At 40.3% G+C, this 18,608-nt stretch overlaps 1 long non-coding RNA gene across 1 annotated transcript; it reads right to left on the bottom strand.

Moving 5' to 3' along the window:
* Positions 1-6,712: 6,712 nt before the first annotated feature.
* Positions 6,713-18,357, bottom strand: LOC134490615 (uncharacterized). The gene is made up of 3 exons (XR_010067224.1): positions 18,276-18,357; positions 11,270-11,350; positions 6,713-6,902 (listed from the first exon to the last, which is right to left on the bottom strand). It is a non-coding gene; the product is annotated as an uncharacterized LOC134490615 (long non-coding RNA).
* Between the last annotated feature and the right edge of the window lie 251 nt (positions 18,358-18,608).

The raw sequence follows: 18,608 nt of genomic DNA on the forward strand, positions 1-18,608 counted from the left end.
CAGCCTGTTCCTTACATGGAGGTGGCTGTTCATTGGCATCTCCATCTTCAGGTAGAAAAGTCACATGAAAGACCTGGAGACCTGCCAGTTAGAGAAAAGAATACAGGGCTAGCTGGTATCCCTGGTAAAAATATACCATCTTCAATAGGTGCCAGTCCCACTACTATGTTTACCTGATCAGTGGCTTTGTAAGCAGCAAACCAATGGTAAACTGTTATTATGACTGTCCAAGAATACAATGCTGTAATATAGTATGCATGGGTCAAATCTTTTATTTCAACCCTCATATTAATATGCAGTACTCCAATCCAAGGTAATCATTATTATCTCCAGGAGAGCATAATAGTTTCACTGCAGCATATGCACTTTATGTTTGTGTTAAATTTTGTGATTCAAAATTATAGGTCTGGGAAATAGTTTATTATTATAACTCTTCAGTGGTGAAGAATTGTCAACTATTATAATGTATCAATGCTTTAGGTAAGTGGTTAGATTCTGTTTCACATATACCAAGCAGCTTGTAACCTAATATTTGTTGATTTTTTTAACCCATTCTCTTTCTAAAGGCCATATAAGAGTAGTCAAATTTAAAGAAGCAGAAATCTCACTGGTAATTTTAAAAGCATAATACTTTAAAAAGGACCCAAGATTGTGAGAATGATCTTGCTAGACAGATGAAAAGTCCATCTATTCCAACATTGGTTCTCTTGATGATGCCGGCTAGAGCAGACTTTCCTGCTTGGTTGCCTCCAGGCACCCATCTCCATCTTTCTATAACAGTCGGGCTTATAGTTTAGGTCTCATTTAGGTAATGAGATCTAAAGACCAACAGGTCTGGGGCTGGCAGGGGAGTGGTTTTCAGATTCTGAAGGATGGAAGGCATACAGGTAGGATATAATGGCAAGGGCCAGAACTGTGCTTAATCGTCTGGAACCCTGCTGAAAATTGTGGCATTTGTCACTGACTGTTTGCAAAAGATCACTTTCCCTTTCCTTTGTTCCTTTCCATATATATTTAAGTGCAAATAGCATTAAGAAACTGGACAGGATGGATTTAAAAGTGGAAACATGCAAAACTAACACTAATAATAAACTTCTATTTGTCTACCCCTAATATCTGAAGATGCAGGTATGGGGGAAAAAGAATATAGAAAAAAGCAGAAAAAAACAGTATATTGTGGAAACTTTGAGAAAGAAATTAGCAAATCTAAAATCTAAACAAACATCAAAGCGAATTAAATGGAAAGGGAAGAGATATGGCCCTATTGAATGAATGCAAAAACATTCTAAATTGCATTTCTTTTTATGTGATAGAATTAATTTTGTTATTGTTTACAAAGAGCTGAAGATATGTATCATATTTTTAAGGGAAGGAAGATACAGTATATCTTGCAAGATGCCACATTGTTTTTTATTTTATTTTTTTCTGTAAGTCCAGAACACTGGACAGTGAACTCCAGGCTTTGAGGAAACCCTCTACATTAGTAAAGGATACTTTCTGATGTAATCAGCATATCTCACATTTTAAAGGCTTGTTGTGGATGCTGTCACAAAATGGTTGCCATGAAGAGGCATGCATTTTCATAAATTGGCTGCTACAGTAACTGTGGCCAGTCAGAACGCCCCATTTTGTACGAGTCCATTTAGTGCTGCTGCGTAGGATTGTTCTTCATCATTAGAGCATATCATTAATGGATGTTTGAAGCTTCAGAGAGGTGCTTCCTTTCTCTGAAACTCCATGCAAGCAAAAACGTGATGTAAGGCTCCCCTACTCCCCCTACATTCTTCTAAGCAGTGAGGTGTCATGCAAACCTCAACAAACCTAGGTGGCTTCTGTAACCGTGGAGTGCATGTGCACAACTCATTTCCTCTAGGTAAGGCAACCTTCTGCCATGTGAAGTAAAGTGCCAAGGCAGACTGAATCATGTCCTCCATGCAAGGCAAAATATTGAGACAGAGCATGCCCATCCATACACACTTATTACCTTTGATTACTTTTCTTTCAGAGTTAGCAATGGTCTTCTGTCATCCACCATTTATATTACCTTAAAAAAAAAAACTAAAGCTAAGGCATTCTATAAATAAAAATGATGTTTTCTTTGCAGCGTGCTAACTTCTCATTTAATTATTTTTAAAATAATAATACTTGCTTCCCATTTATTTCAATTAAAAATATAAAGGAAGCATTAAAATCATGGTGACAAAGTCTGCCTCCCTCCATCTCTACTGTATACCTACTCATTCCTCCCTCCCATTTATTATTTATTTCATTTATATCCCACATTTTGTATAGGAGCTTAAGGCAGCATTCATTCATTCATTCCATTGTGGTGCTGCCCAACTCTGGACTGACTCTGGGTGGCTCACTAAATAAGTTATTCCTCCTCCTAATTTTCCCATTGCTACCTCTTCCCAAGGCTTCTTATACTAGTCTTTCTACTCATTCAGTTGACCTTTAGAGTCAGTCTTGACCACCAAACCCTACCCTAGAAAACTATAATGTCACAACTTACTTTTTAATCTTTGCAGTTGATATGTGAGAAGTGTATTTAAGCACCTGCTTCTCTTGCTCCTTGAATCTTGGCTTCTGCATTATTTTGAATATTCATGCTTGAATTTGACTATTTCTGGTCTCCCAAACTTGATAATCACTGCCTGTTTATACTATACTCCAGCTCTCAATTCTACTTCCTAGTTTTTGAGTGAGGCAAGCCCCTGGCAAAGCATGACAAATGTATTTTTTTTTTTAATTCAGTAAGCAAACTTACATAGCCACCCATCTACCAGAAGGAATTCAAAACAGTGTTAAATAAGAACACTTTGGATTCTCAAGAATCTTCCTCTATCATAATATGTTGATTTCCAGTTTTGGGGAAAACTATAATTAGTAATTACTGAATTGGCCTTCTATGGTTTGCACTTTTTCATCCAAAAGCAGAACTAGGTATTACATTTGTCAAGAGTTCCTCATTCTAATTTGGAAGGCAAATGCTATCATCTATTTATAGCCTTATGATCTGGGCTACAGATGTTGGGGACTGAATCTGAGATTTTCTGAATGCCATGAATAAGTTCCATCTCTGATAATGGTTCTTTCCTGATGTTCCTAAAAATTAGTAAGATGGTTTGCTATTTTAACATTACAGCAACTTAAACTGAATCCCAAAGCTGTATCATGGCCAGAGTCTTCAAGAGATAGCACCTTAGTATTATCAACACAAATTGAGCTTCCCAAGGAACTTGTTGCATGTAAAAATTATATTAAAATGTTTTACTATAGTATAAAGCTACTCCATCAGACAAAGATCTGACAAAACAGTTTTGTTCCACACATGTTTATGCAAAAATAAATTTGCACACTAGGCTGTTCATTCCTCAGCAAAGGATCGTTACCTTGTTGTGGTGCTGGAGCTTGAGCACCACAGTGATGCCATGAGCTAAACTGTGAAGGGCCACCCAAGACGGGAAGGTCATGGCAGAGAGGTCAGACTAAATGCGATCCCTGGGGAAGGTAATGGCAACCCACCCCAGGATTCTTGCCATGAAAACTAAATGGATCAGTACAACCAGAGATATGTCGGTATACCATCGGAAGATGAGACCCCCAGGTCGGAAGATGGTCAAAATGCTACTGGGGAGGAACAGAGGATGAGTTCAACTAGCCCCAGACGTGATGACGCAGCTAGCTCAAAGCGGAAAGGACGGCTAGCAGCCGACGGTGCTGATGGTGAACGGTGAATCCAATGTTCTAAGGATCAACAAACCATTGGAACCTGGAATGTAAGATCTATGAGCCAGGGCAAATTGGATGTGGTTATTGGTGAGATGTCAAGATTAAAGCTAGACATTTTGGGCGTCAGTGAACTGAAATGGACTGGAATGGGCCACTTCACATCAAATGACCACCAGATCTACTACTGTGGACAAGAGGGCCACAGAAGAAATGGAGTAGCCTTCATAATTAATCGTAAAGTGGTTAAAGCAGTGCTAGGATACAATCCAAAAAATGATAGAATGATCTCAATTCGAATTCAGGGCAAGCCATCTAACATCACAGTGATCCAAATATAGGCCCCAACCACAGATTGGGGCTGAAGAAGCTGAAGTAGAGCAGTTCTGTGAGGATCTGCAGCACCTACTGGACAACACGCCAAAAAGAGATGTTATTTTCATCACAGGAGACTGGAATGCTAAGGTGGGCAGTCAAATGACACCTCGAATTACAGGTAAGCATGGCCTGGGAGAACAAAACAAAGCAGGACATAGGCTGATAGAACTTTGTCAAGACAACTCACTCTGCATAACAAACACTCTCTTCCAACAACCGAAGAGACGGCTTTATACGTGGACTTCACCAGATGGACAACACTGAAATCAGATTGACTACATCCTTTGCAGCCAAAGGTGGCGGACATCTGTACAGTCGGTAAAAACAAGACCTGGAGCTGACTGTAGTTCCAATCACAAACTTCTTCTTGCACAATTTAGGATCAGACTAAAGAGATTAGGGAAGACCCACAGATCTGCTAGATATGAGCTCACTAATATTCCTAAGGAATATGCAGTGGAGGTGAAGAATCGATTTAAGGGACTGGATTTAGTAGATAGGGTCCCGGAAGAACTACGGACAGAAGTTCGCAGCATTGTTCAGGAGGGGGCAACAAAATACATCCCAAAGAAAGAGAAAACCAAGAAGGCAAAATGGCTGTCTGCTGAGACACTAGAAGTAGCCCAAGAAAGAAGGAAAGCAAAAGGCAACAGTGATAGGGGGAGATATGCCCAATTAAATGCAAAATTCCAGAGGTTAGCCAGAAGAGATAAGGAATTATTTTTAAACAAGCAATGCGCGGAAGTGGAAGAAGACAATAGAATAGGAAGGACAAGAGACCTCTTCCAGAAAATTAGAAACATTGGAGGTAAATTCCAGGCAACAATGGGTATGATCAAAAACAAAGATGGCAAGTACGTAACAGAAGAAGAAGAGATTAAGAAAAGGTGGGACGAATATACAGAAGACCTGTATAGGAAGGATAACAATATCGGGGATAGCTTTGATGGTGTGGTCAGTGACCTAGAGCCAGACATCCTGAAGAGTGAGGTTGAATGGGCCTTGAGAAGCATTGCTAATAACATGGCAGCAGGAGATGATGGTATCCCAGCTGAACTGTTCAAAATCTTGCAAGACGATGCTGTCAAGGTAATGCATGCTATATGCCAGCAAATTTGGAAAACACAAGAATGGCCATTAGATTGGAAAAAAATCAACGTATATCCCCATACCAAAAAAGGGAAACACTAAAGAATGTTCAAACTATCGAACAGTGGCACTCATTTCACATGCCAGTAAGGTAATGCTCAAGATCCTGCAAGGTTGACTTCAGCAGTTCATGGAGCGAGAATTGCCAGATGTACAAGCTGGGTTTAGAAAAGGCAGAGGAACTAGAGACCAAATTGCCAATATCCGATGGATAATGGAAAAAGCCAGGGAGTTTCAGAAAAACATCTATTTCTGTTTTATTGATTATTCTAAAGCCTTTGACTGTGTGGACCATAACAAATTGTGGCAAGTTCTTAGTGGTATGGGGATACCAAGTCATCTTGTATGCCTCCTGAAGAATCTGTATAACGACCAAGTAGCAACAGTAAGAACAGACCACAGAACAACAGATTGGTTTAAGATTGGGAAAGGTGTACAGCAGGGCTGTATACTCTCACCCTACCTATTCAACTTGTACGCAGAACACATCATGCGACATGCTGGGCTTGAGGAATCCAAGGCTGGAGTTAAAATCACTGGAAGAAACATTAACTATCTCAGATATGCAGATGATACCACTTTGATGGCTGAAAGCGAAGAGGAACTGAGGAGCCTTATGATAAAGGTGAAAGAAGAAAGTGCAAAAGCTGGCTTGCAGCTAAACCTCAAAAAAACCAAGACTATGGCAACCAGCTTGATTGATAACTGGCAAATAGAGGGAGAAAACGTAGAGGCAGTGAAAGACTTTGTATTCCTAGGTGCAAAGATTACTGCAGATGCTGACTGCAGTCAGGAAATCAGAAGACGCTTAATCCTTGGGAGAAGAGCAATGACAAATCTCGATAAAATAGTTAAGAGCAGAGACATCACACTGACAACAAAGGTCCGCATAGTTAAAGCAATGGTGTTCCCCATAGTAACATATGGCTGCGAGAGCTGGACCATAAGGAAGGCTGAGAGAAGGAAGATAGATGCTTTTGAACTGTGGTGTTGGAGGAAAATTCTGAGAGTGCCTTGGACTGAAAGAAGATCAAACCAGTCCATCCTCCAGGAAATAAAGCCAGACTGCTCACTTGAGGGAATGATATCAAAGGCAAAACTGAAATACTTTGGCCACATAATGAGAAGACAGGACACCCTGGAGAAGATGCTGATGCTAGGGAGAGTGGAAGGCAAAAGGAAGAGGGGCCAACCGAGGGCAAGATGGATAGATGATATTCTAGAGGTGATGGATTCGTCCCTGGCGAAGCTGGGGGTGTTGACGACCGACAGGAAGCTCTGGCGTGGGCTCGTCCATGAAGTCACGAAGAGTCAGAAGCGACTAAACGAATAAACAACAACAAGGCTGTTCATTACTTTTTGCAGCAATAAAGCTATCTTTAAAGCAAGCAAAACTTGAAGGAAATATGGTACACACATTCAGACAGACACACACACACACAAACACACATTCCCAGTTATACCATCCCATAGTATGAGTATAAAAATATAAAATTGCAGGATGCAGAAGAAATAATGCCTCTTGTTATCAGAAAAGATTTTTAGGCTCAGATCCCACATCCATACTGAACCGTTTGGCCTTTAATCTCTTGTTCACTGAACTGTCATCAATAGAAAGTCTTCACCTTGAATCCCTGCAGACCATTCTGTTAAAAACACACAGACAAACAACGAAAGATAGAACAGTTACACATTTGTTTGGGTAGACTCAGGCATTTTCCTTTAAGAAAATATACTGCAGGGATGGCATGGGCTGGTCCATGAAGTTACGAAGAGTCGGAAGCGACTAAACGAATAAATAACAATATAGTATAGTGCTGCTTCACCAACCCATCAAGGACTAGATGTGTTGGGACTGAACTTCCAAAACTCCTGGCCAACAGCAAAAATAAAATGCTGAGTAGGAATTGCACACCCAACATATCTGGAGGATGCTGGTTACTAAAAGCTTGTACAGAGGTAAGAATGTTTGACTGGAACCAGTGAGACACTGGTTATCACCACTGAGCAATAAGGATAACTAGATTACCTTGCGCCATTAAATGTTTATCAAATAACTGTATCTAATAGAGTTATGTTATGGACAAAATATGGATAGAAATATGTGTTTGGGGAAAGATGTATAGAACTACTGGCACTTGATCAAGAGCCAGCTAAGATTATGGCTCTTCTTTGATAATTAGCTAATGTTCAATTTCTGAGAGCATTTCCTCATGAACAGCCATTCCATTGCCAAATCTTCTGATTTCAAACTTCAAATGCATCATGGCTTGATTGAGCTGTTTTCATTATATTACTTACCAGGATGCTACAGGTAATTCCTTCAGCAAAGGATCGTTACCTTGTCGTGGTGCTGGAGCTTGAGCACCTCAATGATGCCATGAGCTAAACTGTGAAGGGCCACCCAAAACGGGAAGGTCATGACAGAGAGGTCAGACTAAATGCGATCCCTGGGGAAGGTAATGGCAACCCACCCCAGGATTCTTGCCGTGAAAACTAAATGGATCAGTACCACCAGAGATATGTCGGTATACCATCGGAAGATGAGACCCCCAGGTCGGAAGATGGTCACAATGCTACTGGGAAGGAACAGAGGATGAGTTCAACTAGCCCCAGACGTGATGACGCAGCTAGCTCAAAGCCGAAAGGACCTCTAGCGGCCGATGGTGCTGGTGGTGAACGGCGAATCCGATGTTCTAAGGATCAACAAACCATTGGAACCTGGAATGTAAGATCTATGAGCCAGGGCAAATTGGATGTGGTTATTGGTGAGATGTCAAGATCAAAGCTAGACATTTTGGGCGTCAGTGAACTGAAATGGACTGGAATGGGCCACTTCACATCAAATGACCACCAGATCGACTACTGTGGACAAGAGGACCACAGAAGAAATGGAGTAGCCTTCATAATTAATCGTAAAGTGGCTAAAGCAGTGCTTGGATACAATCCAAAAAATGACAGAATGATCTCAATTCGAATTCAGGGCAAGCCATCTAACATCACAGTGATCCAAATATATGCCCCAACCACAAATGCTGAAGAAGCTGAAGTAGAGCAGTTCTATGAGGATCTGCAGCACCTACTGGACAACAAACCTAAAAGAGATGTTATTTTCATCACAGGAGACTGGAATGGTGGGCAGTCAAATGACACCTGGAATTACAGGTAAGTATGGCCTGGGAGAACAAAATGAAGCAGGACATAGGCTGATAGAATTTTGCCAAGACAATTCACTCTGCATAACAAACACTCTCTTCCAACAACCTAAGAGACGGCTTTATACATGGACTTCACCAGATGGACAACACCGAAATCAGATTCACTACATCCTTTGCAGCCAAAGGTGGCGGACATCTGTACAGTCGGTAAAAACAAGACCTGGAGCTGACTGTAGTTCAGACCATGAACTTCTTGCACAATTTAGGATCAGACTAAAGAGATTAGGGAAGACCCACAGATCTGCTTGATATGAGCTTACTAATATTCCTAAGGAATATGCAGTGGAGGTGAAGAATAGATTTAAGGGACTGGACTTAGTAGATAGGGTCCCGGAAGAACTATGGACAGAAGTTCGCAGCATTGTTCAGGAGGTGGCAACAAAATACATCCCAAAGAAAGAGAAAACCAAGAAGGCAAAATGGCTGTCTGCTGAGACACTAGAAGTAGCCCAAGAAAGAAGGAAAGCAAAAGGCAACAGTGATAGGGGGAGATATGCCCAATTAAATGCAAAATTCCAGAGCTTAGCCAGAAGAGATAAGGAATTATTTTTAAACAAGCAATGCACGGAAGTGGAAGAAGACAATAGAATAGGAAGGACAAGAGACCTCTTCCAGAAAATTAGAAACATCGGAGGTAAATTCCAGGCCAAAATGGGTAGGATCAAAAACAAAGATGGCAAGTACGTAACAGAAGAAGAAGAGATCAAGAAAAGGTGGCAAGAATATACAGAAGACCTGTATAGGAAGGATAACAATATCGGGGATAGCTTTGATGGTGTGGTCAGGGAGCTAGAGCCAGACATCCTGAAGAGTGAGGTTGAGTGGGCCTTAAGAAGCATTGCTAATAAGAAGGCAGCAGGAGATGATGGCATCCCAGCTGAACTGTTCAAAATCTTACAAGATGATGCTGTCAAGGTAATGCATGCTATATGCCAGCAAATTTGGAAAACACAAGAATGGCCATCAGATTGGAAAAAATCAACGTATATCCCCATACCAAAAAAGGGGAACACTAAAGAATGTTCAAACTATCGAACAGTGGCACTCATTTCACATGCCAGTAAGGTAATGCTCAAGATCCTGCAAGGTAGACTTCAGCAGTTCATGGAGCGAGAATTGCCAGATGTACAAGCTGGGTTTAGAAAAGGCAGAGGAACTAGAGACCAAATTGCCAATATCCGCTGGATAATGGAAAAAGCCAGGGAGTTTCAGAAAAACATCTATTTCTGTTTTATTGACTATTCTAAAGCCTTTGACTGTGTGGACCATAACAAATTGTGGCAAGTTCTTAGTGGTATGGGGATACCAAGTCATCTTGTATGCCTCCTGAAGAATCTCTATAACGATCAAGTAGCAACAGTAAGAACAGACCACAGAACAACGGACTGGTTTAAGATTGGGAAAGGTGTACGGCAGGGCTGTATACTCTCACCCTACCTATTCAACTTGTACGCAGAACACATCATGCGACATGCTGGGCTTGAGGAATCCAAGGCTGGAGTTAAAATCGCTGGAAGAAACATTAACAATCTCAGATATGCAGATGATACCACTTTGATGGCTGAAAGCGAAGAGGAACTGAGGACCCTTATGATAAAGGTGAAAGAAGAAAGTGCAAAAGCTGGCTTGCAGCTAAACCTCAAAAAAACCAAGACTATGGCAACCAGCTTGATTGATAAGTGGCAAATAGAGGGAGAAAATGTAGAAGCAATGAAAGACTTTGTATTCCTAGGTGCAAAGATTACTGCAGATGCTGACTGCAGTCAGGAAATCAGAAGACGCTTAATCCTTGGGAGAAGAGCAATGACAAATCTCAATAAAATAGTTAAGAGCAGAGACATCACACTGACAACAAAGGTCCGCATAGTTAAAGCAATGGTGTTGCCCGTAGTAACATATGGCTGCGAGAGCTGGACCATAAGGAAGGCTGAGAGGAAGATCGATGCTTTTGAACTGTGGTGTTAGAGGAAAATTCTGAGAGTGCCTTGGACTGCAAGAAGATCCAACCAGTCCATCCTCCAGGAAATAAAGCCAGACTGCTCACTTGAGGGAACGATATTAAAGGCCAAACTGAAATACTTTGGCCACATAATGAGAAGACAGGACACCCTGGAGAAGATGCTGATGCTAGGGAGAGTGGAGGGCCAAAGGAAGAAGGGCCGACCAAAGGCAAGATGGATGGATGATATTCTAGAGGTGACGGACTTGTCCCTGGGGGAGCTGGGGGTGTCGACGACCGACAGGAAGCTCTGGCGTGGGCTGGTCCATGAAGTCACGAAGAGTCGGAAGCGACTAAATGAATAAACAACAAAAACAGGTAATTCTGTGTTTTGACTGCAATGGTATCATTGCAGTGAGTCAATGGCCAATCCAAATATACTCTTTCTGGGCACTAAGTGAGCAGAGTTGTCTCAGCTAGTGGTCCTTACCATTTGGCCAACTGGGGCAGGGGAAAAAAGGAGAGCTGTTTTCCCCTGCCCATTTGTTTTCCCAGCATAGAAGACCTTTCTGCTTCTATGCTGGGAAAACAAATGTGGAGAGGCAGGGTGAATCAGACAAGCTCTCAGTGGCTATACAGACTACTGTAGAAGCCACTGGAACAAAATATAGCTGCTTATGATGCACCACTCATTTCTGCAAAAGGAAGTCCCTCATTTGCAAACAAACAAACAAAAAAACACTCTTGCTGCCCCATGAAGAGAAAGACGGGATCAGGTGCAATGGAAATGACACATAGATCATGTCAACTGAACCCTGAGAGGCTTAGTCTGCTCCATGAATTGTTTGGTATCTACCTGGTAATGCTCCTTAGTTTAGCTGTTCCACAATGATCTTTCAAGATGTTTCGGTTCCATCAGTTGATCTGGAACATTTCTCTGTAAGGATAAAGTAGTTAAATACTACAAACACATAGGCTTTCTGCTGGCAGCACCCAATATGGTGTGCCAGGTGGAGATGAGAGGGTGAAAGATCCACATAAAAGGGAGAAAGCAAGAAAGAGGATCTGATAGAAACTGAATTGATGGAAAACTTAGCCACAGCTTTATTGCTTATAGCTCTGGAAGAGGTTTGCTGCATCATAGGATCCAGGTCTATCCACTTTTTAGCCAGGCTGCTTGCTGGCTGAACTTCTCCAGGTCTGCATGCTGGGAAACATCCATGAATATCAGAGTTTTGGGCTTCACCTTGGCTTCAGGTGATAATCTGCTATTTCCTACCATTCATGGTGGAAGGACACGAGCCTGCTAATCCCCAAGCCAGACTGAGGTGTTATTTGGTCACCCTCATTTGGTCCCTTTGGGGCTTCTACTTCCTAGTGCTCAGACCAGTTTGCAAAAAACAGCAATCCAGCCCACTTATTCAAATGCAACCTAACAAATAGTGAAAATTGCTGAGAGAACATACAATATAACTAACCTATTAATTTTAATTCCAGTTAGAAAGTGTGGATAGGGAAGACTGATGATCACTTAGGAAGAGCCCCATGGAGGTGGGTCAGTGTGAAATCTGCCAGCCTCAAGCTGCCCCAAATTCAGCCAAACTAGCTCCACCTTTCCCAGTGACTGCTTACATTTCCAGAGAAAGCAAATATCATGAAAATAATTTTAACAAGCCAACTAGAGTAGGTTTCCATCCCGCCCACCCCTTAAAAAAGAAGGACAAATTGTAGTTATTCTTATCTCCTTTGTGACTTCTATCTCCTTATGATGTGACAGTGCAATAAAACTGACTTCTCAAAGACAAAACAACACAAAAAACCTCAACGAAATAAAGATAAGTACCCCTTAAAGTACCCCTTAAAAATAAATCTTAATTTTTCAGCATCAAAACAGAATATTATAGAAGTGGAGGCAATTCAGTGACCAGCTTACCTTAGGGCTTTGTGTTGGAGTTCTCAGATTTTGGGATGATGCTCCCCTCAGATGGTGAAAAACAATTTTGGGGTGGGGAGGGGGGAATGGAGTCATAAAACGTTATTAAAGGTGATCAGGCTGGCCCAGACTCTTAAAATTTGGTCCCAATGTGCTTGGGCAAAGTCAAAGTGGCCTTTCATAAAGTAAGTAGTGAGCAAAACTCAGGGTGAGGTCTGAGAGAAAGCTAAACTTGTTAAAAACATCCAGCAATCACTGCTGTTTTATTCATTATTTTTTTGTTATTTAGTTTTATTCATGGGGGGCTTGCACAGATTTATTATTTTAGGGAATTGTGGTATTGCAAAGTTTAATACAGTGACTTAATACAGTGCATGAACCCAACTCTTATAGTTTGTAAACACTGATTTTATGGCTTCATACAATGAATTAACCCAGGTAACTTATATTTTATTTAGTAAATCATAGTTTAAAAACGCAATGTATTAATCCAGCCAAAAAGTCTTCAATAATAGATCAAGAGCCAGAATATTTCCATACAGTATTATTTTTAAAATTCAGGACCAGCAATCTTGCTGGGGACAAGTTACATTGCTAGTTGTTATTTTTAGGATTACAATGAATGCCTTTAATCTCTTAGCCTACACCTCCAATTTTATTAACTGGTGTGGCTTTTCATGGTCTGATACACAGCTCTCTTCTGTCATATTTAAAAAGGAGCTATATCATCTGGCCCATCAACAATTGCATAGGTTACATTTTGTTTCTTCAGTGGCATATATGGTTTGTAAAGGTTTTAATATATATTGTTTACAAGGGTGGATAATCTTTAGAAATGATCTGTCACTAGATACTACTGTAATGAATGCATTTCCAGTAAGATGTTTATTTAAGAGATTTCATTATTGTTTTATCTGATATATAGATTCAGTAGATTCAAAAAAATACAGTAAATAGTATTTTTTTTCCGTTTCAGGAGACACATGATCACAAAGTTTGAGAAGCACTGGGGTAAACAGTTAACACTGTGTCATTAGTGGAAGCATCCGGAGTATAATCTGGTCTGGTTTTGTTGAATGAATTTGAGTTATTGAAGTATGTGGACACAGTATTTAATCATATCAAGCCAATTATTTTCTATGTTGATCTTTGCTCTTTAAGTGGAAATAACCACTTAGTCCAACAGGTAATAAATACTTCACTGAGAGGAGAAAGAACTCATATTCTTTTAAAAAAGCCATGGATTGGCTAGGTAAAGGTAAAGGTTTCCCTTGACGTAAAGTCCAGTCGTGTCCGACTCTAGGGGGCGGTGCTCATCTCCGTTTCAAAGCCTTGGAGCCGGCGTTGTCCATAGGACACTTCCGGGTCATGTGGCCAGCATGATTCACGGAACGCCGTTACCTTCCCGCCGAAGCGGTACCAATTAATCTACTCACATTTGCATGTTTTCGAACTGCTTGGTGTGCAGAAGCTGGGACGAGCAACGGGAGCTCACCCCGCCGCGCGGTTTCGAACCGCCGACCTTCCGATCGACAGCTCAGCGGTTTAACCCGCAGCGCCACCACTCCCACATTATTCCGACATTTTGAACCTGAGTAAAGTGATTGAGGCAATAATGACTTTTTGATGGTTGTTCCTAGCCAGAGATTTCTTTCTGGAGGGGTAAAAGGGGGAAAAAAAAGAGATGGCAGCCATTACTATATAATCCAAGCCTACCCCATCCCACCCCCTTTTTAAACATGAGTTGTGTGATGCACATTAAAAAATGGTGGGACTTTGATCATGTGGTCATAGCCTTATTTTTATTTATTTATTTAACATGGCTGCCCATCTCATCATGGTGACTCTGAGCAGCTAACAACAGTTTAAAAACAAGCACAAACATACAAAATAAAATTCATAACTGGCATCCAAGGTAAAAAACTAATTGATAACTATTAACATCTCAGGGGTTGTAACTGACAATCCAACCCCTGTGCCCAGGATCAGGGTCTTGCAAAAGGCTGGCAGGATCAGAGCCAATGTAATTTCCAGGGGAATAGTTTCAAAAAACAGGTGCCTTAACAGAAAAGGCTGACTTCCTGGGTCCTGAAAGATGACATTCCTTAATTGACAAGACCTGTAGCATGCATCTCCTGTCAGATGTAGAAGTGATGGGGGAAAAGGCAGTCCTGCAAATAACCTCACTCCATCCTGACTTTTTTGATGCATGCTGCAGATGCCCCTGCTCCCAACTGCCCCCTCATGCACATGGAAAACAGTTGTTGTTTTTTCCCCCATGTCCTAATGCTAAGCAAATGCTGGAGGAAGTGTAATTGATTTATCTGCAAGCTATATCAATCTGTAGATAAAGTTCTTTTCCTTCCCAGCCCTAAGACAGAGAGCCTTTGTCAACTGGAGCAGGAAAAAGAAGAAGGATAAGATGGGGTGGGCCAGGACAAGAAGAAAATATTTGTTATTGGGTGAATTTAAAATAAAATAAATAAAAATATATTAAGAAATGAGAAATTTGGAGGGTCTGATGGGGAACCCTCTTGGGTCATATATGGCCAAAAGGTTGGAAGTTCCCCATGATTCTTCTAAACAAAGAGCTTCACAGCCTGGGATGTTTGTTGGTACAACATTGCATCAGATGTACAGGTGAGAACTGTGACCCTGCCTTTAAAACCAAAATTTCAGACAACTCTTTTGTCTAAACTAGAGTTACTTGAATATCACTGACAGTGGATTCTTCAACCAAACTACATTATGCTTGTTAACTGTACTTGATTTGTAACCAAATCATTTCCCAATCAATATTTCTGGTTTTGATTACTAGGTTGCCTAATCAGGTATCTTTTGCCATAGTTACCAATTCATACTTCAAGATTGTCTCCAGAGGCCCCCTGCCAAGTGATCTCTGTGAATGAAATGACATTTGTAACCAACAATGGAAGGACCATTTTGGTAGTGGTGATGTAGAGATCATCCTTTCTGTTCATACCACTTTCTTAAATAATTACATTACTCTCAATCTCTTCACTTATAAAGTTGTGTATTTAATTTTGGGCTGCTTCAAGTTACATTGTATGTTGATTATATTGTTTTATATTCTGTGTCATAATTAAAAACATAAATCTCTTACCAGTTATATTCCCTAAATATAAATGCAAGTAGAAAAATGTAATTTTGAAAGTGAGCATTAAGATGGGACAAGTGCAGCGACAATCATAGAATTATAGAATTGGAAGGGACCCCAAGTATCATCTTGTTCCACCCTCTGATATATGTAAGAAATCTGCCCAAGGCTGTGTGGTTTTCCTTTCAACAACTGAAATATATTTGTATCATCCATCAGGTTACACCAAAATATTATAAGAAATACACAGGTATTAAGTTTTAACTCCTTGTTGGGCTTTCCACTTCCCTATCCCCTTTATGAAAGCTGGGCTACCAAATGGTTCAACCAGTTCAATGCGGCAATGGAACAAGGAGGGTAGCCAGTCTCCTATAAGATTGACTTTCTATATACCAGCATTGTGTTTGTGGCTGATGCATCAGTGTTTTTCCTAGCCAGTAGCTCAAATTTGGACAACAGTTGTAAAATCTTAAATGAACTTGAAGACTTGTCAAGGAACATATATGTGTGAACTTAAGTATCCTCATACTTGACAAATGTTTATTGCAGGAAACCAATTGCATTATTAATAATGCATCCAATTTCTTTTGTTAAGTTAGGAGTTGCTCTCAAGATATGTGGATTTAACAAGTAGAAAGTTCAGCCATATTTAAAGAACTGTTATTACTCAAATGTTATCTTGCGCCCAAGTACACACAAAGGGATCTTTGAGTTATAGATCCGTATATAGAAATGAAGTCACAGTCAATAAAGAAAGATAAGACTTATTCGCTTTAGTGGGAAATCCACTTCATTGTTGAAATAGCAACTCCTTTTTGTATTTTATAAACAAGAATATGACACTGTTACAAAAGCTGTTTCATTTAGAACCGTCCTATGTTCAGCAATTTAATTATTCCCTTAATTATTGAAACATTCATCATAGTTTTCCAATTGATTCATTGCTGGCTGGCTTCATTTCTTTGACTCATTAATATAGTGACAAGTGAATTGACAGCCTTCTTGCTAACTCAACATGAACACTGGGAATAGGAGACTTGGAATCTTGATAGGGGTGTGTGTATTATTGTAATTAACCAACAAAACCTAGTGGCAAAAGCTTCATTAAATGGCAAAGGTACACAATAATGTGTCAGAAAAGCCCAATTATCCATGGCTTTTATAATCAACTCTACAAAGTAATATCTTCCTGAGGCAACTTTATTTTATTAGGGAATAAGCAATAAAGAGGAGATTCGTAGTGCAAATAAGCCTTCCGCTGAATATGGGCACCTAACACTGAAAATAAACATACCCCACATCCACACAGATCAGGAATTCTGAGGTGGTTAGAGTAAATGTGACCTCACAAAGAATAAATAACATTTTAGAAATTTCTACATATCTTGGCGTCTTGAGTCCCCCCCCCCCCTAATTTTGACATTTTTGTAAGCCAGTGTTTCCCTGAATAGAAACACCTCTAATAAAGTAGAAATATTTCTCTTTCTTTGGACTAACTACTACACTATATAACTTTTCTACAACCTGTCTCTACCACAACGGTCTCTGCTCTCTGATATGTGCAGCTTTCCAAGCCTCTAGTCTTTGCCCAGCCTGCACTCAGCAGCCGGCATCCAGCTCTTCGCCTGATTCTGTGTGCGCTGTCCTTGGATACTTCCTGGCTTCAGAATGCTAAGCAATTTAACAGCTTTCCCCTCATGTTTCAAATAGGGACATCCGTACATAATAGGAAGAAAAAGGAGAGGGGGGCAGCAGAACAAGAAGTTTGAGTTTTTGAAACAGACCTTGAGGTTCAGTGTGCCGCTAATGACTGTAGCTTGCAGGAGCAAATCCATGTAAATCAATACATTTATTTTGTTCACTCACCAACTCTCTCCCTGAGTTAACACCCCAGCACACACAATGCTTGTGAAGGTGATTATCTCTGCTAGCATAATTCCTCCGTAACATCTGCTTTCGCCCATAACACTCCACTAATTTTTCCCTCATTTCATTACACATAATTTTCTTTCAACACAATCTACATGTATTAAGTGGTAATGACTTTCCAGTTAAGAGCAAATCGACGCCAAGGGACCCCCCTCCCCTCGATTGCCTGCCGTGCCTGACTCCGGCTATTAAAGATAAATTTGGTGTCTCAGAAAGCGGCAGTAAGCTAATCAATCAATTAAGCGGTTAGGACATACATTATCAAAATTCCACAGCGCGGGGTGCATGAGAGCATGCTGATATGCTGGGTGATTTTAGGAATAAAAAATAATTTGTAAATGACTAATGAATACACTTTGAGGTTGAAAGTCAGTATTTAGCATCTTCTGAACTGAAAACACAAACTATTAGACTACTTAATCTAAGGGGAAAATCTGTGTAAGCAGTTAGATAGTCCACTTACATTATAAATTCAGCTCATTGTCAAGCAGTATTTTAAGAATGAAGTGTGTGTGAGAATGTTTTGTCAAAACTGTATAAAATAAGCAAAAGGAGTTCTTCATTAAGGTAGCCACTGAAACTTGTCAGAACGTGTGCTGTTTTGCCCAAGTCTCTGAAAAGAGGTTCATACTAATTACCTGCTAGACACAGGTAAATGGGTTAAGGCAACTAATACACTCTCTTCAATAGTTTTAAAATTAAATGGTTAACCTTCATTTCAGATGCATATCATGCATTCTGTTTTTGGTCTTTTTTGTTCCCCCAGAAAAATCAAAGAAATAAAATAAAATAACTTTCTAAGGAAGAAGGACTAACCCCCAAACACAACATCCCTGTACACACCACCTATCATCAATAGTCTAAAATATTTTAATTACTCACCCCTATAAGAAGAATCTGCACAAACCTAAGCCACAGATGAGTTCTGATTTCTGAATGCAAACCCTTCACTGAACAAATAAAGAATGCAAGTTACACCAATCACATGTGCTTTTTTCTGTTAAAAAAATTGCCATTCTTTCCTTTAATGGTGGGGGGGGGGAGAGGGGGAGAGAGAGAAAGTGTATGTATGTATGTATTGTTTGAAGGGGGAATTATAGTCATTTCAGGCGCTTTTTAATTTATTTTCCTCAGTCTCATATCCCACTTATCAGCTTGTATGTTAGTGCTTTGTCAAATAATATGAGTAAAAATGCACTAAGCAGCGGTTGTTTC

This window comes from Candoia aspera, chromosome 1 (genome assembly GCF_035149785.1).
Source record: "Candoia aspera isolate rCanAsp1 chromosome 1, rCanAsp1.hap2, whole genome shotgun sequence".
NCBI lineage: Eukaryota > Metazoa > Chordata > Lepidosauria > Squamata > Boidae > Candoia > Candoia aspera.